Below are 27,556 nucleotides of genomic sequence, written 5' to 3'. Positions count from 1 at the left end.
CAACCCTCATTTCTTCACATCACAAGTATTTCATCCAAGCCAGGCAAAATGGTCCTCCAGATAGGCAGAAGTTTTCATCCAAACGGCATTTTCTATCTTCATTCATCCGGCGCGGAGCGGATCCATCTTCAAGACATCCGACGCGGAGCATCGTCTTCAATCGACGGCTAACACAGAATGAAGGTACCTTTAAGTGATGTCATCCAAGATGACGTCCCTTCAATTCCAATTGGCTGATAGAATCCTATCAGTCAATCGGAATTAAGGTAGAAAAAAATCCTATTGGCTGATGCAATCAGCCTATAGGATTAAAGTTCAATCCTATTGGCTGATCCAATCAGCCAATAGAATGCAAACTCAATCCTATTGGCTGATTGGATCAGCCAATAGGATTGAACTTCAATCCTATTGGCTGATTGCATCAGCCAACAGGATTTTTTCTACCTTAATTCAGATTGGCTGATAGAATTCTATCAGCCAATCAGAATCTAAGGGACGCCATCTTGGATGACGTCACTTAAAGGTACCGTCATTCAGTAAGAAGACTCCTGATGAAGAGGATGTTCCGCGTTTGATGTCTTGAAGATGGACCTGCTCTGCGTCGGATGGATGAAGACAGGAGGTGCCGTCTGGATAAAGACTTCTGCCCGTCTGGAGGACCACTTCGCCCAGCTTGGATGAAGACTTCTCCCGGCTTCGTTGAGGACTTTGGCCCAGTTGGATGAAGACTTCTCCCGGTAAGGTGATCTTCAAGGGGTTAGTGTTATTTTTTTTAAGGGGGTATTGGGTGGGTTTTAGAGTAAGGTTGGTTGTGTGGGTGGTGGGTTTTAATGTTGGGGGGGGATTTGTAATTTTTTTTTTACAGGTAAAAGAGCTGATTACTTTGGGGCAATGCCTTGCAAAAGGCCCTTTAAAGGGCTACTTGTAGTTTAGTGTAGGGTAGGGCTTTTTTTATTTTAGGGGGGGGGGGGTATTTTGTTAGGGGGATTAGATTAGGTGTAATTAGTTTAAAAATATTGTAATTTGTTTATTTTTTTCTGTAATTTAGTGTTTTGTTTTTTTTACTTTAGATAATTTTATTTAATTGTATTTAATTGTTGTTAAATTAGTTAATTTATTTAGTGTAGTGTTAGGTGTAATTGTAACTTAGGTTAGGTTTTATTTTACAGGTACTTTTGTATTTATTTTAGATAGGTAGTTATTAAATAGTTAATAACTATTTAATAACTATTCTACCTAGTTAAAATAAATACAAACTTGCCTGTAAAATAAAAATAAATCCTAAGATAGCTACAATGTAACTATTAGTTATATTGTAGCTAGCTTAGGGTTTATTTTATAGGTAAGTATTAAGTTTTAAATAGGAATTATTTAGTTAATGATAGGAATTTTATTTAGATTTATTTAAATTATATTTAAGTTAGTGGGTTAGGGTTAGACTTAGATTTAGGTGTTAATAACTTTAGTATAGTGGCGGCGACGTTGGGGGCGGCAGATTAGGGGTTAATAAATGTAGGTAGGTGTCGGTGATGTTAGGGATGGCAGATTAGGGGTTAATAATATTTAACTAATGTTTGCGAGGCGGGAGTGCGGCGGTTTAGGGGTTAATATATTTATTATAGTGGCAGCGATGTCCGGTTCAGCAGATTAGGGGTTAAAAATTTTATTTTAGTGTTTGAAATGTGGGGGGGCCTCAGTTTAGGGGTTAATAGGTAGTTTATGGGTGTTAGTGTACTTTTTAGCACTTTAGTTAAGAGTTTTATGCTACGGCGTTGTAGTGTAAAACTCTTAATTACTGACTTTAAAATGCGGTACCAGTCTTGACAGGAGAGGGTGTGCTGCTCACTTTTTGGCAGTCTCGTAATACCGGCGCTATGCAAGTCCCATTGAAAATATAGGATACGCAATTAACGTAAGTGGATTTGCGGTATTTCCAAGTCTGGACAAAAAAGTGAGTGGTACACCTATACCTTCAAGATCAGCGGGCATTAAAAAGCAGCGTTGGGACCGGATAACGCTGCTTTTTAAGCCTAACGCACAACTCGTAATGTAGCCGATTGTCTTCCCTTCATGTTCATCTATTATTTTTGACAAAAAATTGTATGTTGGTTCCTCTTGTTTCTGGAAACATCTTTTGTAAATTGAGAGCATTGTCTTAACAAATAAATAATAAATTAATCTTCTTTAACTCAAATTCACATATGTGACAATATCCTTGAGAAAATGATCGCAGAGATATTTGAAAAATATTTACATATTTTTTCTTTAATTTTATATTGAAGCAATAGGTAGGCCATGGTTACTATAAAGATAGAAATGTTCATTAAAAAAAACTGCCGTCAATGTTGCTTCCTCTCAAATACAGTAAATTAGACAATGGTCACTGTGCAAAAATATGGCTACATTTTTAATTAAAAGACCATGATTCGAAGTTGATATCTTTATTCACAGAGACAATATGTCCCTAAAGAGATAAGCAAAATGCATTACCATTTTCTTCCAAATTTATAAAGCAGGTAAGTTATTAATAGCACTCTCTGATTTTGCATTCATTTGCATTTGCACTCAGTGTACTGTCTACAAGGTTAATGTTCGGACTGCTACTGCAGAGATAGATATATATATATATATATATATATATATATATATAGATAGATAGATAGATAGATATATATATATATATATATATATATATATATATATATATATATATATATATATATATATATATATATAAACATCCTAAGTCTTTTCCAGCTGAGCACATTATGAAAAATGCTATCATAAAATTGTAAAACAAAAATGCAAAGTAATATAGCCAACAGCACTTTTATAAATTAGGCCCTTTGTGACTTCCATTACCTAGTCATAGCATATTGTAAGCTGATAATAAATCTGTCTTTGTAGGTGCACTTAAATGCGACTAAGTTATCTGACATTTTGCATTCACGCACTTTGAATAACTAGTCAAAATTCCTATTTTTTTTGTTATAAAGATGCACTCTCTCTTTCAGTGTAGAAAGATAGTATGGATCCCTATAGTGTACAAATGGCTATAGCTTGAGTTAGTAGGAATGCAGTGCATTATTAAAAAAAAACATTTTTAAACCCATATTATGATTATTTTATTATTATTTTATATTAAACTGTTTTCTGCGTTTTTTACTTTTGACTTTTCTAAAAAAAAACAACAAACACTCGGCTAGATTACGAGTTGTGCGTTAGGCTGAAAAAGCAGCGTTAACAGGTCCTAACGCTGCTTTTTCACTACCGCTGCTATTACGAGTCTTGAAGGTTTAGGGGCACCGCACACTTCTTTGGCCTTACCGCAAAACGACTTACGTAAACTTCGTAAAGTCTTTTTTCTATGGGACTTCCATAGCGCCGGTATTACGAGTCTGTCCTGGAAGGCCAAAAAGTGAGCGGTACACCCTACCCTGTCAAGAGTCCTAACGCATTTAAAAGTCAGTAGTTAAAAGTTTTATGGTACAACGCCGTAACATAAAACTCAAGTGCTAAAAAGTACACTAACACCCATTAACCCCTACACCAAGGCCCTACCGCATCGCAAACACTAAAATAAAATTTTTAACCCCTAATCTGCCACTCCGGACACCGCCGCCACCTACATTATATTTATGAACCCCTAATCTGCTGCCCCCAACATCGCCGACACCTACATTATATTTATTAACTCCTAATCTGCTGCCCCCAATGTTGCCGCAACCTACCTAAACTTATTAACCCCTAATCTGCCGCCCCCAATGTCGCCGCCACTATACTAAAGTTATTAACCCCTAAACCTAAGTCTAACCCTAACACCCCCTAACTTAAATATAAATAAAATTCCTATCATTAACTAAATTATTCCTATTTAAAACTAAATACTTACCTATAAAATAAACCCTAAGCTAGCTACAATATAACTTATAGTTACAGTGTATGTAGCTTAGGTTTTATTTTTATTTTACAGGCAAGTTTGTATTTATTTTAACTAGGTAGAATAGTTATTAAATAGTTATTAACTATTTAATAAATACCTAGCTAAAATAAATACAAATTTACCTGTAAAATAAAACCTAACCTAAGTTACACTAACACCTAACACTACACTACAATTAAATAAATTTACTAAATTAAATACAATTACCTAAATTAAATTATCTAAAGTACAAAAAAAAACACTAAATTACGGAAAAATAATAAACAAATTACAGATATTTAAACTAATTACACCTAATCTAATAGCCCTATCAAAATAAAAAAGCCCCCCAAAATAAAAAAACCCTAGCCTAAACTAAACTACCAATAGCCCTTAAAAGGGCCTTTTGTGGGGCATTGCCCCAAAGTAATCAGCTCTTTTACCTGTAAAACAAAAAATACAAACAACCCCCCCAACAAGAAAACCCACCACCCACACAACCAACCCCCCCCAAATAAAATACTATCTAGAAAAACCTAAGCTCCCCATTGCCCTGAAAAGGGTATTTGGATGGGCATTGCCCATAAAAGGGCAAATAGCTATTTTGCAATGCCCATACAAATGCCCATTTAGTTTAGGCTAGGGGTTTTTTTTATTGGGGGGGGGGGGGTATTTTGATAGGGCTAAAGAGCTAGGTGTAATTAGTTTAAATATCTGTAATTTGTTCATTATTTTCTGTAATTTAGTGGGGGGGGGGGGTTGTACTTTAGCTAATTTTATTTAATTTAGGTAATAGTATTTAATTTAGTAAATTCATGTAATTATAGTGTAGTTATAGGTGTTATGTAACTTAGGATAGGTTTTATTTTACAAGTACTTTTGTATTTATTTTAGCTAGGTAGTTATTAAATAGTTAAACTATTTAATAACTATTCTACCTAGTTAAAATAAATACAATCTTGCCTGTAAAATAAAAATAAACCCTAAGCTAGATACAATGTAAAAATTAGTTATATTGCAGCTAGCTTAGGGTTTATTTTATAGGTAAGTATTTAGTTTTAAATAGGAATAATGCAGTTAATTATAGTAATTTTATTTAGATTTATTTAAATTGTATTTAAGTTATGGGGTGTTAGGGTTAGACTTAGGTTTAGGGGTTAATAAATTTAGTATAGTGGCGGCGACGTTGGGGGCAGAAGATTAGGGGTTAATAAGCGAAGGTAGGTGGCGGCGACATTGGGGCGGCAGATTAGGGGTTAATAAATATAATGTAGGTGTCAGCGATGTTGGGGACAGCAGATTAGGGGTTCATAAGTATAATGTAGGTGACGGCGGTGTCTGGAGCGGCAGATTAGGGTTTAATAAATATAATGCAGGTGTTGGCGATGTCGGGGCGGCAGATTAGGGTTAATAAGTTACATTAATAAGTTACATTCTCAAGTATTGACACAGACAATACTGAGAGTTCACAGATAGTGGAAGAATCACAAGCACACACTTCGAATGAAGAAACAACAAGCCACAGTACCTCTGATGGCAGAATTAAACTTTCAACACTAGTACAAACACCGATCACCAGTAGTACACCAAAAAAGGATTTACCACTACGTTATCCAAGCAGAATAAAAAAGACCATACAAAAGAAGTAGGATCAGTAATCAACCTATCTAACATCACCCTCAACAGTTCTCAAGTTAGCCTACTGAACAAAGGGTTATCCTTTGCCCCGTCCACCAACTTTGACCTTTTTTCCACTATTTTAGATATCAATGCCTTGGTTAGAAAAATTACACTATATAAGCATTTTTTACTAATCACATGCAGTGATAATGAACAAGTGAATAGTTCACAGCCAGACAATACAGCACAAGAAAATATTAATTCTATAGGCTTACAATTCAGAGATCTCTGTGATCTGAACACTCTCACCTCACTCCAAGCCATCACATTTAGAGAAGCCAGCACTTATGACACAGTTCCTACACTTAAAACACTATCACATACCAAATCCTACTTCTACCCAGTCCACAGCAGAAGTGAAGCAATAGAGATGTTCCAAAACCTTGTAGAATTGGAACTCACTAGTTTACATTCCTCCTTAGAGAATGCCCCCAACGCGACAAGTAAACACAATCTATCTCTTAGTGAACAATTGGCACTTAAATCACTCAGTACTAATAAAGATATAGTGGTTACCCCAGCAGATAAAGGAGGGGCAATAGTAATCCTTAACACTGAGGACTACAAAAGAGAGGTACACAGACAACTAAATGATAATGAGACATACTCGAAACTGACCTTCAATCCGACACATAAATTCAAACAAGAACTCTATAATCTATTAGATTCTGCAGTAGAAGAGGGGCACCTAACCCAAGACATAGCTGCTTATTGCCTAGTTGAGTACCCTACCATCCCCACATTTCGCACAGTCCCCAAAATACATAAAACTCTTACTGACACACCTGGCAGACCTATAGTGGCCAGCAGAGGCTCACTGTGTGAAAGAGTAGGGAACTGGCTAGACAATATACTACAACCCATAGTCAAATCCTTGCCAGGGTACATACGAGACAGCATACACCTAATACAACAAATACAAGCAATAACATGGCAAGAAAATTACACTTGGCTATCCATAGATGTTTCAGCAATTTATTCGAGCATCCCCCATGAGGAAGGCCTCACAGCTCTGACATATATGCTAAGGAGACACACCAGTTACCCAGAGGAATTTATTACATTCCTTGTGGAACTCACAAGATTTCTTCTCACACACAACTACTTTGTCTTCGAGGGCCATTACTACCTCCAGAAATGTGGCACCGCCATGGGGGCCAAGTTTGCCCCCTCATATGCAAACTTGTATATGGGGTACTTTGAACATCTCTATCTCTTTGGGGGTGGACTGGCCCTTGAGGACAAAGTAGTTGTGTACGGCAGATTTATAGATGATCTAATCCTGATTTACAAGAAGAACGCAGAACTTACCATCCAAGAAATCATCAATTACCTTAATAATAACACACTCAATTTGACATTCACACATCAAAATGATGACCACATTATCAATTTTCTAGACCTCACACTAGAACACAATAGTGCAGAAATCATAACTAGCACATTCAGAAAACCACTAGCAAGAAACACGATACTAAGAGCAGACTCCTGCCATGCTCCACACACACAAAGAGGCATCCCTAAGGGTCAATACCTCAGACTGCGGAGAAATTGTAGTTCTCTCCAGTCATACACCAAACAAGCAGAAGAACTCACAAATAGACTAGTAGCTAGAGGCTACAAAAAAAGCTTGCTTCTCAAAACCAAATCTCAAGTAATGAGAATGGATAGGACACTATTGCTAACCAGCAAAACAGCCAAAAGCACATCAAACAGAAATGACACAAAAGAAGACATATGTTTTGTCACAAATTATAGCAACCAATTTTACACCATCACTAGAATTATTAAGAAATATCTCCCTGTTCTTAATAGTGATACCACCCTAAGGGATAAATTACAGAAACGCATTAGATTTGTAGCCAAAAAAGCACCAACAATACGAGATAAGATTACACATAAGTTTCATAATAAAACCCCATTAACTACTAATTGGCTCACCCCCATAAAAGGAAACTACAGATGTGGCCGTACACCATGTAAAAGCTGCAAACATACTGACAAGTGCCTAACATTCACTTCCTCGCAAACCAACAAAACATACCCCATTACCACTAGGATGGACTGTACATCAACATACATCATTTATTTGATCACATGCTCATACTGCCAACAACAATATGTTGGTATCACCACACGTCCCTTAAAAGACCGCATAAGGGAACACCTCCTATCCATAGAGGAAGAATTCCCCAGAACACCAGTGGCCAAACATTTTCATACACATCCACAAAAACTGACCCACTTTACATTCAAAGCAATTGAACACATAATAAATAACCCTCTAGGAGGAGATAGGAATAAAACATTATCCAAAAGAGAAGTATACTGGATCTTCATGCTGCAAACTAGGGCACCACAAGGCATGAACAAAAGATATGATGTCAATCTATACATTGAGTGAACAGAACCCCTTCTTCCATTCATCCAAGCTGTCTTTAGATCCCAAATCCCCATACCAGAGATAAAAAACCCCAGAGTAGAGAAAAGAATGAAACTAGAAGTAATAACTAAGAGACATACACATAAAAATATAGAATGTTCTTAGCATAGGTACAGTTAGATTTATCCCTCTTCCAATAATAAACTGATTAGTATTTTTTCCTTTAGCTAATCTATTGTAATAAGAGAAAAAAACACAAAAAAACTCTTTTATCATGCCTATCTAATAGTCCTAATTCCTTACCCTGCGTTGTTATTCACAACAGGTAAGGTAGCTAATATACACCAGCAGTCCCCTATAGTATCAAATAATAGAACTTTCTACTCTAGTATTGGTAATACCCATTTTTAGAGTAATTCCCTATTTACTGTTTTTCCATTTAATACCATTTGTGATACACAACCATGAGCCAAATATTATTAGGGGACCCCAGGTATATAGTAAAGTAAATATATACTTTTCTAGTGACCTTACAGAAGTAACTCACAAATACAAAGTATTAAAGTTTGTCATAAATGCTATTAGACCATAGAATGTTATTATTAATCATTTTTATGCATGATGATGTTTGGAGCAGTACTGTTAGTCCCATTAAAAGCTATTGTCAATTTTTGTTCCAGTTAGGCCGCATATTACTCCTACAAGTCTAAATTTCCCTATAAAGGGCTTTGCCAAATTACGGGACTTTAAAATACGACCTAACTGTCTAACCAAAGCAAATTATACAATAAGCACTTAGACAAGCATACACTTTTGTGACACTATTCAATACTACACCAACTGAGATTTATATATATATGTTTGAAACATTATGTACAATTAAGCTCTATTTTTAAAATCATTTAATCGTTATCTATCTGTTCTTCCTAGTCTTCTGCTGCACAGGATCGATGTAAACACAGTAGTGGGTGACCATTAAACCATACACCTGGTAATTTTCTCACCTGAAGAGTAAAGGACTATACCTGTCCTGATAGGTCACTCACCCCTTTATATGGATCCTGAACAGCAGAGACCGATATCTCCGATGAAGCACATGTGCCCATGCACGAAACGCGTAAGATTGGAGCTTACCTTGCATCCAGAAAGCCTACTTTGCAATAAAACTTTTTCTTGACACCTGGACTCAGCTTTCCTTCTTCCTCAGTTCTGTTAATAAGTGTAAGATTAGGGGTGTTTAGACTCGGGGTTCATGTTAGGGTGTTAGGTGTAGACATAAATTTTATTTCCCCATAGGAATCAATGGGGCTGCGTTAAGGAGCTTTACGCTGCTTTTTTGCAGGTGTTAGACTTTTTCTCAGCCGGCTCTCCCCGTTGATACCTATGGGGAAATCGTGTATGAGCACGTTGCACCAGTTCACCGCTGACTTAAGCAGCGCTGGTATTGGAGTGCGGTAATGAGCAAAATTTTGCTCAACGCTCACTTCTTGTCTTTTAACAACGGGTTTGTAAAAACTCGTAATTCCAGAGCTGCATGTAAGTGAGCGTTGAGAGAAAACTGCTCATTAGCACCACATAGCCTCTAATGCAAAACTCGTAATCTAGCCGACTATTATTGTAAGATTTATTATTTTTTTTATTATTCAAATAAATAAAGGAAAAAAGAATCAGAAACTTAAATACATATATTGACAAAGAAGTTATTTTATTCATAATAATATTATTAATACATTTTACGGTAACTGCTCAGATCTGTAAATTATATTTTATTTTTATTTATAATAGAACTGTTACGATGCTTACTTAATTTTTTTGTAATACATTTGAAAGGGGTAATGGTATTTGGTTGAGACTAAGGGCCTAATGATCTAAAGCTCTCCTCTCAGGTGAGATGATCTAAAGCTCTCCTCTCAGGTGAGATGATCTAAAGCTCTCCTATCAGGTGAGATGATCTAAAGCTCTCCTATCAGGTGAGATGATCTAAAGCTCTCCTCTCAGGTGAGATGATCTAAAGCTCTCATCTCAGGTGAGATGATCTAAAGCTCTCCTCTCAGGTGAGATGATCTAAAGCTCTCCTCTCAGGTGAGATGATCTAAAGCTCTCCTCTCAGGTGAGATGATCCAAAGCTCTCCTCTCAGGTGAGATGATCTAAAGCTCTCCTCTCAGGTGAGATGATCTAAAGCTCTCCTCTCAGGTGAGATGATCTAAAGCTCTCCTCTCAGGTGAGATGATCTAAAGCTCTCCTCTCAGGTGAGATGATCTAAAGCTCTCCTCTCAGGTGAGATGATCTAAAGCTCTCCTCTCAGGTGAGATGATCTAAAGCTCTCCTCTCATGTGAGATGATCTAAAGCTCTCCTCTCAGGTGAGATGATCTAAAGCTCTCCTCTCAGGTGAGATGATCTAAAGCTCTCCTCTCAGGTGAGATGATCTAAAGCTCTCCTCTCAGGTGAGATGATCTAAAGCTCTCCTCTTAAGTGAGATGATCTAAAGCTCTCCTCTTAAGTGAGATAATATAAAGCTCTCCTCTCAGGTGAGATTATATAAAGCTCTCCTCTCAGGTGAGATTATATAAAGCTCTCCTCTCAGGTGAGATGATCCAAAGCTCTCCTCTCAGGTGAGATGATCTAAAGCTCTCCTCTCAGGTGAGATGATCTAAAGCTCTCCTCTCAGGTGAGATGATCTAAAGCTCTCCTCTCAGGTGAGATGATCTAAAGCTCTCCTCTCAGGTGAGATGATCTAAAGCTCTCCTCTCAGGTGAGATGATCTAAAGCTCTCCTCTCAGGTGAGATGATCTAAAGCTCTCCTCTCAGGTGAGATGATCTAAAGCTCTCCTCTCAGGTGAGATGATCTAAAGCTCTCCTCTCAGGTGAGATGATCTAAAGCTCTCCTCTCAGGTGAGATGATCTAAAGCTCTCCTCTCAGGTGAGATGATCTAAAGCTCTCCTCTCAGGTGAGATGATCTAAAGCTCTCCTCTCAGGTGAGATGATCTAAAGCTCTCCTCTCAGGTGAGATGATCTAAAGCTCTCCTCTCAGGTGAGATGATCTAAAGCTCTCCTCTCAGGTGAGATGATCTAAAGCTCTCCTCTCAGGTGAGATGATCTAAAGCTCTCCTCTCAGGTGAGATGATCTAAAGCTCTCCTCTCAGGTGAGATGATCTAAAGCTCTCCTCTCAGGTGAGATGATCTAAAGCTCTCCTCTCAGTTGAGATGATCTAAAGCTCTCCTCTCAGGTGAGATGATCTAAAGCTCTCCTCTCAGGTGAGATGATCTAAAGCTCTCCTCTCAGGTGAGATGATCTAAAGCTCTCCTCTCAGGTGAGATGATCTAAAGCTCTCCTCTCAGGTGAGATGATCTAAAGCTCTCCTCTCAGGTGAGATGATCTAAAGCTCTCCTCTCAGGTGAGATGATCTAAAGCTCTCCTCTCAGGTGAGATGATCTAATGCTCTCCTCTCAGGTGAGATGATCTAATGCTCTCTGTTCAGGTGAGATGATGTAAAGCTCTCCTCTCACATGAGATATGAAGTCTCATCAGTGCAGCGAGATCCCTCAAGAGAATTTTAGAAATACAAATTTTACATTGAGAGGTTTATCTCACTATGCAGGTTCTTTATGTGAGAGAGAGACTCCGATATTAAATTTATTTATATATTATTTATATTAAATGTATTATTATTTTAAGGTATTTGTAGAGCGCCAACAGATTCCGCAGCGCTGTAAACATAGTCGGTGTACAGGATAGCTTTTGTAGGGGTCAAGTGGGTAGAGGGCCCTGCTGAGAGTTTCACTGTTGTAGTCGGCTCTTATGAAGCGATCTGTAAACAGCTGGGCCCATAGGCTTACATTCTAAGGGGTTCAAAGGGAAAGCATTTGAGTTAGGAAGGTTAGTGTTGGTTGTATGCACCCCTGAATAGTAAAGTTTTTAGGGAGTGCTTGAAGCTGTTAAAACTAGGGGAGAGTCTTATGGAGCGAAGCAGGGAATTCCACAAGATGGGGGCCAGTCTGGAGAAGTCCTGTAAACGGGAATGTGAGGAAGTAACAAGAGAGGAGGAGAGAAGGAGATCCTGAGCTGATCAAAGGGGACAAGAGGGAGAGTATCTAGAGACAAGTTCTGAGATGTAGTGCAGTTGAGAGCTTTATATGTCAGGGTGAGGATTTTATGTTTAATCCTAGAGGCAAGAGGAAGCCAGTGACGGGATTGGCAGAGAGGTGCAGCAGATGAAGAGTGACGAGTAAGGAAGATGAGCCTGGCAGAGGCATTCATAATGGATTGTAAAGGAGCTATGCGGCAGCTAGGTAGACCAGAGAGGATGGAGTTGCAGTAGTCGAGGCGGGAAAGGATGAGAGAGTGGATTAAAATCTTGATTGTATCTTGTGTAAGGAAATGTCTAATTTTAGCAATGTTTTTAAGGTGGAAGCGGCAGGCTTTAGCCAAGGACTGAATGTAAGGAGTGAAGGAAAAATCAAGTCAAGTGTGACCCAAAGACATCGGGCATGCGGGGTAGGGGTAATGATAAAATTATCAACAGTTATAGAAATTTTGGGGGTGGAGACAGTGGAAGAAGGGGGAAAAATAAGAAGTTAAGTTTTGGAGAGATTTAGCTTAACCCCTTAATGACAGAGGACGTGCCAGGTACGTCATAGAAAAAACTTCCCTTAATGACAGCTGAAGTACCTGGTACGTCCTCTGTTGTCTGAAGTGCTGGAAGCGATCTTGATCGCTTCCAGCTGCTTACAAGGTATTGTAGTGATGTCTCAATATTGAGGCATCACTACAATCCCCCATTTTACATACCGATGCAGAAAGGGCCACTCTGTGGCCCCATCTGCATCGGCTCTGTATGTTTTACAATTACTGCCTTGGTGGGTGCTGCTTTCAACTTGTTTTCCATCACTCTTTAAAATACTAACCGATCTTGTATATTTCCTGTTTGCTCCCGGTGTGGCGGTTGCGGAGGGGGGGGGACGGGGGCAGCGTGTGCGCGTGCGTTCGCGCGCACGCAAAATTTACAACAGCCCACACAAAAAAAAAAAAAAGATCGATCTAGATGCAGTGGCATCTTTGTTCTGTAATAAGGGATCTGGGAGGGGGAGGGTTGAATATTATTTAGGGGGGCCAGCTACACTACAGCAAACATATATTTTTTATTAAAAAAGTTAAAAAAAAACTATTTTGGGGGGCAAATTGGGTACTGGCAGACAGCTGCCAGTACCCAAGATGGCGGCATATAGACAGAGGGGGAGGGTTAGAAAGATGTAAGGGGGGGATCAGGGAGATTGTGGGGTAAGGGGGGGGATCTATCACTGCAGACTTTATGCCAAAAAATAAAAAAAAATATTTTTATTTCAGTACTGGCAGACTTTCTGCCAGTACATAAGATGGCGGGGACAATTGTGAGGTGGGGAGGGAAGAGAGCTGTTTGAGGGGGGTCAGGGGGGGATCAGGGGGTGGGATGTGTCAGGTGGGAGGCTGATCTCTACACTAAAGCTAAAAATTAACCCCACAAGCTACCTAATTAACCCCTTAACTGCTGGGCATATTACAAGTGTGGTGCACAGCAGTATTTAACGGCCTTATTATTACCAAAAAGCAACACCAAAGCCATATATGTCTGCTATTTCTGAACAAAGGGGATCCCAGAGAAGCATTTACAACCATTTGTGCCATAATTGCACAAGCTGTTTGTAAATAATTTCAGTGAGAAACCTAAAATTGTGAAAAATTTAAGTTTTTTTTTTTATTTGATCGTATTTGGCGGTGAAATGGTGGCATGAAATATACCAAAATGGGCCTATATCAATAATTTGGGTTGTCTACTATACTAAAGCTAAAATTAAACCTAAAAGCTCCCTACAAGCTCCCTAATTAACCCCTTCACGGCTGGGCATAATACATGTGTGGTGTGCAGCGGCATTTAGCGGCCTTCTAATTACCAAAAAGCAACGCCAAATCCATATAGGTCTGCTAATTCTGAACAAAGGGGATCCCAGAGAAGTATTTACAACCATTTATGCCATAATTGCACAAGATGTTTGTAAATAAATTCAGCGAGAAACCTAATGTTAGTGAAAAAAATTGTGAAAAAGTCAACAATTTTTTTTATTTGATCGCATTTGACGGTGAAATGGTGGCATGAAATATACCAAAATGGGTCTAGATCAATGCTTTGGGATGTCTTCTAAATATAAATATATACATGTCAAGGGATATTCAGGGATTCCTGAAAGATATCAGTGTTCCAATGTAACTAGCGCTAATTTTGAAAAAAAGTGGTTTGGAAATAGCAAAGTGCTACTTGTATTTATGGCCCTATAACTTGCAAAAAAAGCAAAGAACGTGTAAACATTGGGTATTTCTAAACTCAGGACAAAATTTAGAAACTATTTAGAATGGGTGTATTTTGGTGGTTGTAGATGTGTAACAGATTTTGGGGTTAAAAGTTAGAAAAAGTGTGTTTTTTTTAAATTTTTTCCTCATATTTTATATTTTTTATAGTAAATTATAAGATATGATGAAAATAATGGTACCTTTAGAAAGTCCATTTAATGGCGAGAAAAACAGTATATAATATGTGTGGGTACAGTAAATGAGTAAGAGGAAAATTACAGCTAAACACAAACACTGCAGAAATGTAAAAATAGCCATTGTCATTAAGGGTAAGAAAATTGAAAAATGGTCCGGTCATTAAGGGGTTAAGGTAATGAGAGGACATCCAAGATGAGATGTGAGATAGACAGTTAGTGACACGGGTTAGTAAGGAAGGAGGTAGGTCTGGTGCAGAGAGGTAGATTTGGGTGTCATCGGCATACAATGGTATTGAAACCCATGGGACTTTATAAGGGAACCTAGTGACGACGTGTAGATTGAAAAGAGAAGGGGACCAAGGACAGAGCCTTGAGGTACCCCAACAGAAAGTGGTAATGGGGCAGAGCAGGCTCCGGAGAAGGCTACACTAAATGTACAGTTAGTCAGATAGGAAGAGAACCACGAGAGAGCTGTGTCACAGATGGAGGATTGGAGGGTTTGGAGCAGAAGAGGGTGGTCAACAGTGTCAAAGGCTGCAGATAGGTCAAGGAGGATAAGCAGAGAGAAGTAGCCTTTGGATTTTGCTGTAAGTAGGTCATTGGTAACCTTGACAATTGCTGTCTCTGTAGAGTGATGGGAACGAAATCCAGATTGCAGTGGGTCAAGAAGAAAGTTTAGTGTAAGGAAATGGGATAGATGTGCGTAAACTAGCTTTTCGAGGAGCTTTGAGGCAAGAGGGAGTAGGGAAATAGGGCGGTAGTTGGAAGGTGAGGTTGGATCGAGGGAAGGTTTTTTGAGGAAAGGTGTAACCAGTGCATGTTTTAGAGATGAGGGAAATATACCAGTGCTGAGGGAGAGGTTGAAAATGTGTGTGAGTATGGGGGTGAGGGTAGAAGAGAGGGAGGGTAGTAGCTGTGAGGCGATGGGGTCAAGGGGACAGGTAGTGAGGTGGGAGGACAGTATAAGGGCAGAAACTTCATCCTCATTAACAGGGGCAAAAGAGCTGCATTTTTGGATATTTGGGTTTTGGGTGATCGTGAGCTTTTGAGGTAGTAGGAGATTGGAAGTATGTTGAGAGCTGATTTCACTTCTGACGGAGTCAATTTTGTTGTTGAAGTGGCTGGCAAAATCTTGAGCTGAGAGAGAGGTTGTGTTAGGTGGTGGGTGGAGAAGAGTGTTAAACTTGAAGAACAGACGTTTAGGGTTAGAAGAAAGAGTAGAGATGAGATTAGAAAAATATTGTTGCTTATAAAGATTAAGGGCAGAATAGTAGGAGTTCAGGATGAACTTGTAGTGAAGAAAGTCAGCTGAACTCCGAGATTTCCTCCAATGTCGCTCAGCAGTACGGGAGCATCTACGTAGGTATCGTTTCACAGGAGTATGCCAGGACTGAGGATGAGAGTGTGGTTTCTGAGCTAAGGTTGGAGGGGCCAGAGTGTCAATGACTGATGTAAGGGTGGAATTATACTGGCAGATAGATTGGTCAGGACAGGAAAAGGAGGTGATAGATGAGAGGAGAGGTTTGAGAGAGCTAGTGAGCTGATGCAGATCTAGTGACTTAGTGCTTCTGTGAAGTTTGGTGTGAGGGGTAGAGGGAGGGGGAGTTGTAGGTAGGGAAGTGATGTTGCAAGTTAGGAGATTATGGTCAGAAAGAGGAAAAGGGGAGTTTGTTAAATTTGAAAGAGTGCGTCGATAGGTGAAAGTCAGATCAAGGGAATGACCATCTTTGTGAGTGGGAGAGTCAGTCCATTGTGACAGGCCGAAAGAGGAAGTGAGTTGAAGAAGTTGTTTTGCAGAGGAGGCAGTGGGATTATCAAGAGGGATGTTAAAGTCACCAAGAATGAGGGCAGGGGTGTCTGAGGAAATGAAATAAGGAAGCCAGGCAGCAAAGTGATCTAAAAATTGAGTTGGGGAGCCAGGGGGGCGGTATATGATTGCAACACGTATAGAGAGGGGAGAGAATAACCGAATCATGAGTGCTTCAAATGAAGAAAATGTGAGTGAAGGAAAGGGCTGTATTTGTTGGAAAGTGCAACGAGAGGAACGTAAAATACTGACACCACCTCCTTGTCTATTGCCAGACCTAGGAGTGTGGCTGAAATGGAGACCCCCATGTGACAGTGCAGCAGTGGATGCTGTGTCTGAAGCAGAGAGCCAGGTTTCTGTAAGAGCCAGAAGGTTAAGAGAGTGGGAGATAAAGAGATCATGGATAGAAGTGAGCTTGTTGCAAACAGAGTGAGAGTTCCAGAGTGCACAAGTGAAGGGGGAGGGGTTTTTAGATTTAAGAGGAATGCGATCAAGGTTACCAGAGTTTGGTTTATGAAATCAATTGAAAGGCACACAAGGAAGTGAAAGGCTAGGAGGTTGTGAGGGACCAAGATTAGGGGAGATGTCGCCAGCAGCTAGCATGAGAAAGAGGGAGAGTGACATGAGATGAGAAGCAGATTTGCAGTAGTGAGACTGTTTTTTTGGCTGAAGTGCAGGGGGGGGGGGAAGAGTGTTTAGGAATAGGTAAAGTTCATGAGTACAAAAGTAAAGTGAGTATAAGAGAGATGGGCTAATGAACAGTGCAGGTGGAGAGGGAGAAGGAGTAATTGAGTAACGTAGTTTGTTATAGAGACAAGAGGTAGCAAAAAGGAATATGAAGATATTGAGCATTATTATGAAAGTGGGAACCAAGTAAACACATAACACACAGTGTTACAGAAGCACTTGCAAAAGGATACAATTAGATACATAAAACATAGTATTAAAAGAGTACTTGCCTTGTGTCTTGCCCCTTGCCCAATCTTTGTTCAATTCTTGTATAATTCTTAAAAATTAGTGCCTCACTTATAAAATTTTCACTTTGAAAATGTGAACATATGCTATTGTTAAAAAGTACACTGCCCTGTAAGCAATGCACCCCTGTGCAATGCACTTCCCCAAACTAGTCTGAAATATATACAGGTAGGGCAGTCAGCTGAGTCCACTAAATTTAGTTGATTGCTAATCAAAGACAGTTGGTAAGGCCAATTGGAATGTTAGAAACTGGTCAGGGTGAGATGTGTTAATTAAACAGACAATAAAATTTGGAGGGGGTTAAAACTGTGACATAAGGCAACTATAAATTTTAGAGTTATAGCAAGTATTGATAAGGATTGAGCATCACATGGCAATTAACTACAGGGAGTGCAGAATTATTAGGCAAATGAGTATTTGACCACATCATCCTCTTTATGCATGTTGTCTTACTCCAAGCTGTATAGGCTCGAAAGCCTACTACCAATTAAGCATATTAGGTGATGTGCATCTCTGTAATGAGAAGGGGTGTGGTCTAATGACATCAACACCCTATATCAGGTGTGCATAATTATTAGGCAACTTCCTTTCCTTTGGCAAAATGGGTCAAAAGAAGGACTTGACAGGCTCAGAAAAGTAAAAAATAGTGAGATATCTTGCAGAGGGATGCAGCACTCTTAAAATTGCAAAGCTTCTGAAGCGTGATCATCGAACAATCAAGCGTTTCATTCAAAATAGTCAACAGGGTCGCAAGAAGCGTGTGGAAAAACCAAGGCGCAAAATAACTGCCCATGAACTGAGAAAAGTCAAGCGTGCAGCTGCCAAGATGCCACTTGCCACCAGTTTGGCCATATTTCAGAGCTGCAACATCACTGGAGTGCCCAAAAGCACAAGGTATGCAATACTCAGAGACATGGCCAAGGTAAGAAAGGCTGAAAGACGACCACCACTGAACAAGACACACAAGCTGAAACATCAAGACTGGGCCAAGAAATATCTCAAGACTGATTTTTCAAAGTTTTTATGGACTGATGAAATGAGAGTGAGTCTTGATGGGCCAGATGGATGGGCCCGTGGCTGGATTGGTAAAGGGCAGAGAGCTCCAGTCCGACTCAGACGCCAGCAAGGTGGAGGTGGAGTACTGGTTTGGGCTGGTATCATCAAAGATGAGCTTGTGGGGCCTTTTCGGGTTGAGGATGGAGTCAAGCTCAACTCCCAGTCCTACTGCCAGTTTCTTGAAGACACCTTCTTCAAGCAGTGGTACAGGAAGAAGTCTGCATCCTTCTAGAAAAACATGATTTTCATGCAGGACAATGCTCCATCACACGCGTCCAAGTACTCCACAGCGTGGCTGGCAAGAAAGGGTATAAAAGAAGAAAATCTAATGACATGGCCTCCTTGTTCACCTGATCTGAACCCCATTGAGGACCTGTGGTCCATCATCAAATGTGAGATTTACAAGGAGGGAAAACAGTACACCTCTCTGAACAGTGTCTGGGAGGCTGTGGTTGCTGCTGCACTCAATGTTGATGGTGAACAGATCAAAACACTGACAGAATCCATGGATGGCAGGCTTTTGAGTGTCCTTGCAAAGAAAGGTGGCTATATTGGTCACTGATTTGTTTTTGTTTTGTTTTTGAATGTCAGAAATGTATATTTGTGAATGTTGAGATGTTATATTGGTTTCACTGGTAAAAATAAATAATTGAAATGGGTATATATTTGTTTTTTGTTAAGTTACCTAATAATTATGCACAGTAATAGTCACCTGCACACACAGATATCCCCCTAAAATAGCTATAACTAAAAACAAACTAAAAACTACTTCCAAAACTATTCAGCTTTGATATTAATGAGTTTTTTGGGTTCATTGAGAACATGGTTGTTGTTCAATAATAAAATTAATCCTCAAAAATACAACTTGCCTAATAATTCTGCACTCCCTGTAGACATTAGAATTGAGCCATTGTGGGGACGGAGCCTATAGCTGTTGCGGTAGGACGTATATGTGAAGAGCTCCTGATCTTAATTAGTTATTTTGAAGTTATCTTTCAACTTTAACTTAATTTTCTTTTGGAAACATAAGACATACAACCTCGGGTTGTTATAGAGGAGTCTGGAGACATCTATCACAATATATGGACCTACCTATGTTCCTCAGCTGACTGCGCTGCAACTGGCCACGAGATTGTGAGGCCTTTATGGACTAACTGCTGGTGTTGTTAAAGCTACCGCATATATACCCCCCCAGGTCCCTGGGTTACCAAACCAGTTCAACTGTAACTGGACAGCTCTCTACTCAATCTTGGACATAAGATAATGGAGTCCGAAATGAATATGACGTCTGTAAAACATATCGAGTACAGAACCAGCATGGCAGTGAACCTACAGAAGTTCGAGGAAGCTATATGTGAGTTACTTGAGGTTCATTATGCAAAGCTCCACCGACTCATTAAAAACAGCTTTCGCCTCTACCCAGACAAGGAGCCTGGGGTAACTAACACTACAGCTACTGCCCCAGAACAAGGAGACCGGGAGTATATAAACCTGGCAATTATCGCTACTGAGCAGAGGGAGCACATATACCCCGTAGTGAGCACTACCATGCTACCTGAAATGTGCCGGATGGGTGAAAGAGATCGAAGTGAGAAAGGGGAAGACTCTGTACTTAAGATTAGCATTGCCAGTGATACAGATCGCCAAAAGAGGTTTACATTTGAGGCTAATACTGGTGATGACGAAAACACAGCACCCAACAGCCACAATCAGGATTGCAAACCTACCCTTTGCACAGGTGACGGAATGAGACAGCATGGAGCCCAGACCGCGACTGCGAGATCTGCTCAGAGTACGCTTCAGAGCATGGCCTTGATCGATAAACTGCCAAGTCCTGCTCAAGATGGTGATAGTGGGTACGGTGTGGGAGATATCAATGACACTAAACCAGCTTGCCTATCACTACTTATGATCAAGAAAAATCGCTTTGGAGGTAGGTTAGCTGAAATTCCTTTCCAGGACCGGGAGGAGACATGACCACGGGTAATCCATTCTTTGTCTGCCCTGAGACACTTGAGCGTCCTTCCTTACATGGATGTGCCGCGCTTGGACTTACTGCACCTGACCTGGGACCCTGGGGGCTCTCTCCAGCTTGTGCTGGGGTTTCCGGAGGCTCCTACACTGTTCCTACGTTGTACCCAGTCTGACCGCTCTGATTGCAACAAATAGACACTGGTCCCCCTAACAGATCCAGGCAGATTATCGGCGACCGGAGTGGGTTGACGATGCAGGGTAGGATACTGAACCACACTGCACAGAGCTGCATTACTGAAGCCTCGTCATCAGGAGATGGAGGAGGCAGAGAACAAGCTTATAATTCCCATTGCCTGTTGCTTTAGGATCGGAGTGGGGTGAGAACAGTTGGACTTAGTAAGATGAGCTTGGGACATCGGTAGCTTAATATTACTGCTTTTACTATACATAGCTGCCATTCTAACTTGTGTCCCTGTTTAACATGGTCCTTAATCTATATTCATGTGTCTGAGATTTTTCGGCAATGTTTTTGCTTATCACAGCTTTATCAGGACGCATCTTTGTTTTTGTTTTTTTTCTCTTCCCTCCCAGACTTATGTTACCCCAGCTAGAGGATGATCTCTGGGAAAAAATGCTAATATGCTTTATTTGCTTTCACTTATGCTGTTTATTTCCAAGCCCACTGTAACTTTAACTGTAGTTAAGCCCATACATAGGTGCATCTTAGTTGGGCTTCACCTTAGTCATGATGATCTCTTGTTTTACATGAACATGGTACTAATGCCCACATTTAGGCAAAAGTTTTTGCAGTTTACAGCTCTATAGGTACTACGACTACATGAAATACTTGGGTGACTGCTAGGTCCATATCCCTCACACAATTGTCACAACTACATTGACACCAAGGGATTTCCTTATAAGTTAGTAAAATGTTTAATTAATACTTTTTTAATAAATATTTTTTAACTTCTATCTTTGGAGTGGATTTCATTTCCTACCATCTGCTCATTACTATTGAGAAGGATACAGCCACTGTGGAGTACCGAACCTGCATTTCTTCTCATTTCACCAACACTGGGATCATCTGTTTGGGTGAGCTGCCACACCTGTCTGAATCTGCAGCCTGCATCTACTAGCACATTGGTGTGCTATGGGAGTATGTGAGTACCCACTTTCTGCTACTAAGTATACACCTATGTTGTATCTTTAATGGTCTGCACATATAGTGCTTTCTGTTTGCTTTTTCATATTTGCTGCAGCATTACAGTATTGGAAGTATCCCAGAACAGGTGAGCTGTTACACCTATACAAATCTACAGCCTGTCCCTACAAGCACATAAGTGTGCTTTTGGAGTATGTGAGTACCCATTTGGCTATTCAGTTGTATTTCTGTCATCACCAAGATAATACTACACATGAGCGCACCTCTGTTGTTTTCTGTTTTATAGTTCTTCTCTGGATCATCTGGTGAAGAGGAGGTTGCCAATACCAACTCTCAGTCCACTATATAAAAATACTTTTTCTTTTTCTCTATACCAAAAGAGACTTACACAAAGTTAACCATTTTACATCTAACAAGATTTGATTGGTCGGTATTAAAATCTGTTTGTATTATCTGTTTTAGCTGCAAATTGCCTCTAGGGGCTAGTACTGACCACTATTATATTATATATAACTTTGTGCGCCCCCTCCACTGTGATTGTATCACGTATTACATGAAATACTTGGGTGACTGCTAGGTCCATATCCCTCACACAATTGTCACAACTACATTGACACCAAGGGATTTCCTTATAAGTTAGTAAAATGTTTAATTGATACTTTTTTTAAATGTATATTATTCAACAGTACATCAGAGGTTATTGGGCAATGAAGATGATGTTGTATATAGTGTTAGGTAATCGCCGTAGAATTTTCTATAGAGCTACGGATTAGACAAAGTTTTGCCCTAAGTGAGAACGCCTTTAATCTTTATAGTTGGTTTGCTTAATTATGCCTAAATGTTATATAAGATCTTGTGAAAGATTCTCCCAACCACCTATGACCATCCCATACTCCAATTATTAATAGTTACATTATTTTTTCTATTTTTTTTCAGAGGGTTATGGCATGTCTGATACATATGGGTTGATGCAAATGTCTATTCTTTTTTTTTTTTTTTTTTATTGAGGTTCTGAATAAGGCATACATAAAGTATAATAAACAAAGCGTCACAATGATAAACATCAGGTAGATAATAGTAATACAGGTTTGAATAGAAGCACAATGCATACCTGAAAAGAAAATGCAAAATAATATTATGAAAGTGCACTGCCTAATAATCTGTATGCTCCCTATATGGTAAAAGAGGCCACTCTTGGACCTCAGCTAGTGATATATAACCAAAGAATGGGTCTATTTCAAATATAAAAGACCACTTTTGGATCTTCAAGTGAGAACCTCTTTTTATTTTTAATTTGTAAGTGTAGCAGGATGCTACAACTGATAACTGTAAAAAAGGGCGCAATAAACTTGATGCTAATACTTATTATGCAAACAAAACATCTGATTAGTGAAAATATGCTTACTCTGGATATGGGGTATAACTATGGACCTGGAGATCCTTACTATAGCATGAGTGAATAAGAAGGATCAAATTTATAAGTGTATGGGCATCATAAACTAGATGGCATTTTGAAGTTACTTAAGAGCTGATTACAGATCCCCATACCCTAATAACATATGTGCAAAATATCCCTATTACACCAATCTGCTGATCCTGGTAACTATGAGAAGGTGTACAGCATGAGTCCTGTTGATAGAGGCCACTGCTCCCTGACTAAAGATCTCCATTGCTAAAATAACGCTGGAAAAAAGGCATACCCTATTCCTAAGTTACATCTCATTGACAGTGGTTACATTATATTGGGTAGCCTAATGCTAAAACTGAAAAATAGTTAATACACTATAACTGGTAACATATAGTGGTCTGATCCTCCTATCTTAACATTTGAAGTCATATATTTAAAAACTATGGAAGCCAGATGCAACCCTGGATGTATTTTAACACTCACCCATGGCATAAGTAATATGAAACCTCATGAAACTCACAATAATGTAATGGTTGAAGGACCAGCCTTCGTTAAAGTACTTGAGTAGTGTGAGGTAATACTTATAACAGGACATATAGAAGCTAGAGCTCCAAAGTAAAATTCTTAATATATGCGATGTCAAAACATAGAAAATGCCATATTGCAATAAATTCACATGAAGTATTTAACAGGACTATTCTTCATATACAGAAACACATATATGAAATTGCAGGGGATTACTGGAATATATGAACCCATGAAATAAACAACATACTCAATGTTAAAAGTAAGCTTAATGTTCATATGCGAATGTTCAAAAGTTTTGATATGCTGGAAACAGGGATATCAAGTACAGCTTGTAATAACGGCATTCTCAAGAGTTACCTTACCGCTGACATAGAAGTCAATATTTTTATCCCGCTGTGCTGTCGGCAGCCTACATCCTTAACCCAGGGGTCTCATAATTACCCCTACAGCACAACAGCAAATCCAAGGTCCTGGGTCCCAAGAAAGGCGAGTTTGCAAACAAAGCCACAGAATTGCAGCCCAATGTGGATCTGCATCACGAGGGAGTCCATGCGGTCCTATTACAGCTAGGGGAAAATATAGAGTATGCCTTAGAGGAATCGTGTCAGCGCGGTCTTGTCTTTGCCCTGAGGGCAATTGTCGAATGCCTTTTGTTATCTTCTGCTCCTGCGAGCCTTCTATACGGAGCCATTGTAGTATGCTGACGCGGTAAGAACTAGTGGGGGTTTGCAGAATAATCGTTGCTCTCATGTCCAACTCTGAATCAAGGTGCTCTGCTGCCCTCACATATCTCGGCTCCCCGTCACCCTCTGGAGTGCTAGAGGTAGGGTGTAAGCGCCGGGGCCCCAAAGCGCCCACACCCCCCCCCTCCACTTTGCAGATCTCAGGTCGGGTGAACTTGCAGAGCGATTTATCACTGCAACAGTCGAATGCTACGGCAAGCTCCTCTTCCAAGGCAACATGATGTCTCCAAAGCAAACTGCACAGCTCCTCCATAAAGCTCGAAGGGATCTCCATAGTGGATAGGTTGTAGGACACAATAAGTAAAGATGAGACAGGCGATGTGTTTCTAGGTATATATTGCGCCTTGCAAAAAGAAAAATATGCAGTGTCTTGCGGTGATCACTGCCTCATAACGACAGAAGCAAATCAATGCTCTGCCGGGGGGTTATCATGATGGTAGGCCGCAACCTTTAAATCACTCCGGTTCTTTAACTATTGTTGCTAATCCAAAAATAGTAGCATGGTGTGAAAGAGCTTGCTTTACTGAATATCCTTAGCACAAAAGATATAAGCGATGGTATGGTAGAGAAGGGATTTCACACAGATTCATGTATAGAGATACAGGAGCTGATGATTTAGCGACCTGTCATGGCTGCCTCCCGGAAGTTCCCCCCGCAAATGTCTATTCTGACATTATGTATTCTGTTGGGGTTTTTTTTTGTTTGTTTTTTAATTAAGCATATTTATCCCATAATTGAGGGTAATTTACAGCATAGTACTGAATCCCCTTTTATTAGCCTTATAATAACATGTATGTTTTCATGGGACTACTGCAGTTTAATTTTGTTAGGTAGACCTGCACCACTTCTCTTGCAGGATGATATAAAAAAAAGAAAAAAGAAAAGAAAATGGCAACAGTTAATAGCTTGAGCCACAATTTTGTACATATTGGACATCATACGGGACTTAATTTCAAGTCCCCGATTGCCTCACATTATTCATACTCCCTATTGCTACTAAAGGGATTTATATATAGATAGATTTAGAAAAGTCATATGTTCTAGTTGGTTTGTGCCATTAGCTACTCAACAAGACGGTCTCCAGTGACTGTGTTGCGCTGTTTTTTACCCATAATAATGTTTGTATCTAAATCCCTAGCTGCTTCTTTTAAAATCTTACAATGGTGGCTTGCTTATTATTGAAATAGGTTTTGTAACATTTGTTCAGTGAATTGTTTTATATACAGGGAGTGCAGAATTATTAGGCAAATGAGTATTTTGACCACATCATCCTCTTTATGCATGTTGTCTTACTCCAAGCTGTATAGGCTCGAAAGCCTACTACCAATTAAGCATATTAGGTGATGTGCATCTCTGTAATGAGAAGGGGTGTGGTCTAATGACATCAACACCCTATATCAGGTGTGCATAATTATTAGGCAACTTCCTTTCCTTTGGCAAAATGGGTCAAAAGAAGGACTTGACAGGCTCAGAAAAGTCAAAAATAGTGAGATATCTTGCAGAGGGATGCAGCACTCTTAAAATTGCAAAGCTTCTGAAGCGTGATCATCGAACAATCAAGCGTTTCATTCAAAATAGTCAACAGGGTCGCAAGAAGCGTGTGGAAAAACCAAGGTGCAAAATAACTGCCCATGAACTGAGAAAAGTCAAGCGTGCAGCTGCCAAGATGCCACTTGCCACCAGTTTGGCCATATTTCAGAGCTGCAACATCACTGGAGTGCCCAAAAGCCCAAGGTGTGCAATACTCAGAGACATGGCCAAGGTAAGAAAGGCTGAAAGACGACCACCACTGAACAAGACACACAAGCTGAAACGTCAAGACTGGGCCAAGAAATATCTCAAGACTGATTTTTCTAAGGTTTTATGGACTGATGAAATTAGAGTGAGTCTTGATAGGCCAGATGGATGGGCCCGTGGCTGGATTGGTAAAGGGCAGAGAGCTCCAGTCCGACTCAGACGCCAGCAAGGTGGAGGTGGAGTACTGGTTTGGGCTGGTATCATTAAAGATGAGCTTGTGGGGCCTTTTCGGGTTGAGGATAGAGTCAAGCTCAACTGCCAGTCCTACTGCCAGTTTCTGGAAGACACCTTCTTCAAGCAGTGGTACAGGAAGAAGTCTGCATCCTTCAAGAAAAACATGATTTTCATGCAGGACAATGCTCCATCACACGCGTCCAAGTACTCCACAGCGTGGCTGGCAAGAAAGGGTATAAAAGAAGAAAATCTAATGACATGGCCTCCTTGTTCACCTGATCTGAACCCCATTGAGAACCTGTGGTCCATCATCAAATGTGAGATTTACAAGGAGGGAAAACAGTACACCTCTCTGAACAGTGTCTGGGAGGCTGTGGTTGCTGCTGCACCCAATGTTGATGGTGAACAGATCAAAACACTGACAGAATCCATGGATGGCAGGCTTTTGAGTGTCCTTGCAAAGAAAGGTGGCTATATTGGTCACTGATTTGTTTTTGTTTTGTTTTTGAATGTCAGAAATGTATATTTGTGAATGTTGAGATGTTATATTGGTTTCACTGGTAAAAATAAATAATTGAAATGGGTATATATTTGTTTTTTGTTAAGTTGCCTAATAATTATGCACAGTAATAGTCACCTGCACACACAGATATCCCCCTAAAATAGCTAAAACTAAAAACAAACTAAAAACTACTTCCAAAAATATTCAGCTTTGATATTAATGAGTTTTTTGGGTTCATTGAGAACATGGTTGTTGTTCAATAATAAAATTAATCCTCAAAAATACAACTTGCCTAATAATTCTGCACTCCCTGTACATATATAAAAATTGAAAAATGAGGTCAATTATCTGGGACCCATGAGTGGTCTCCTTGGATCAAATGTAACCTCCTGTGATTTTGCCTTACATTTCTGAGGCCCAAGAGTGGCCTCTTGTCTGTTGTATTTTATTCTCTTTAAATTTAGTTTCAGATGTATTCATTGCTAACTTGAAATTGTCTTTTTGATGCAAATACTGTGCTGTTTTCATCTGTCATTGTTTTATATTCATGTATGCTTTATTTTGAACCTCCAATAAAAAACGTAAAAAAAAACAACAAAAAACCACAAAGCTCAAGTGGCTATAACTTTAAAAAAAATATAATATATGTATATGTAAAACAAAAAAAGCTGATTTTCATCACAAATGAATATTCGTGAGTAAAACAATACACATCCCTACTAGCAAGTGCCCAGCTTATACGTTGTCAAAGCATTCTGTTGTTAATTTCACTCTTTAAACGCTGTTCCATGCACAAACTGCAGCGATTTCTCAAATAAACCAAGTACCTTTAACCAACCAAAAAATAAATAAAAAGAATTGAGACATTGTGAAAAATCATTACAATAAATGCAGGACTTAATTTTAACAGCCTAAATTCATGT

The sequence above is a fragment of the Bombina bombina genome, chromosome 5 (genome assembly GCF_027579735.1).
Source record: "Bombina bombina isolate aBomBom1 chromosome 5, aBomBom1.pri, whole genome shotgun sequence".
In the NCBI taxonomy this organism is placed as follows: Eukaryota; Metazoa; Chordata; class Amphibia; order Anura; family Bombinatoridae; genus Bombina; species Bombina bombina.
The sequence above is the reverse complement of the archived record's forward strand: the minus strand, read 5'-3'. Positions refer to the sequence as shown.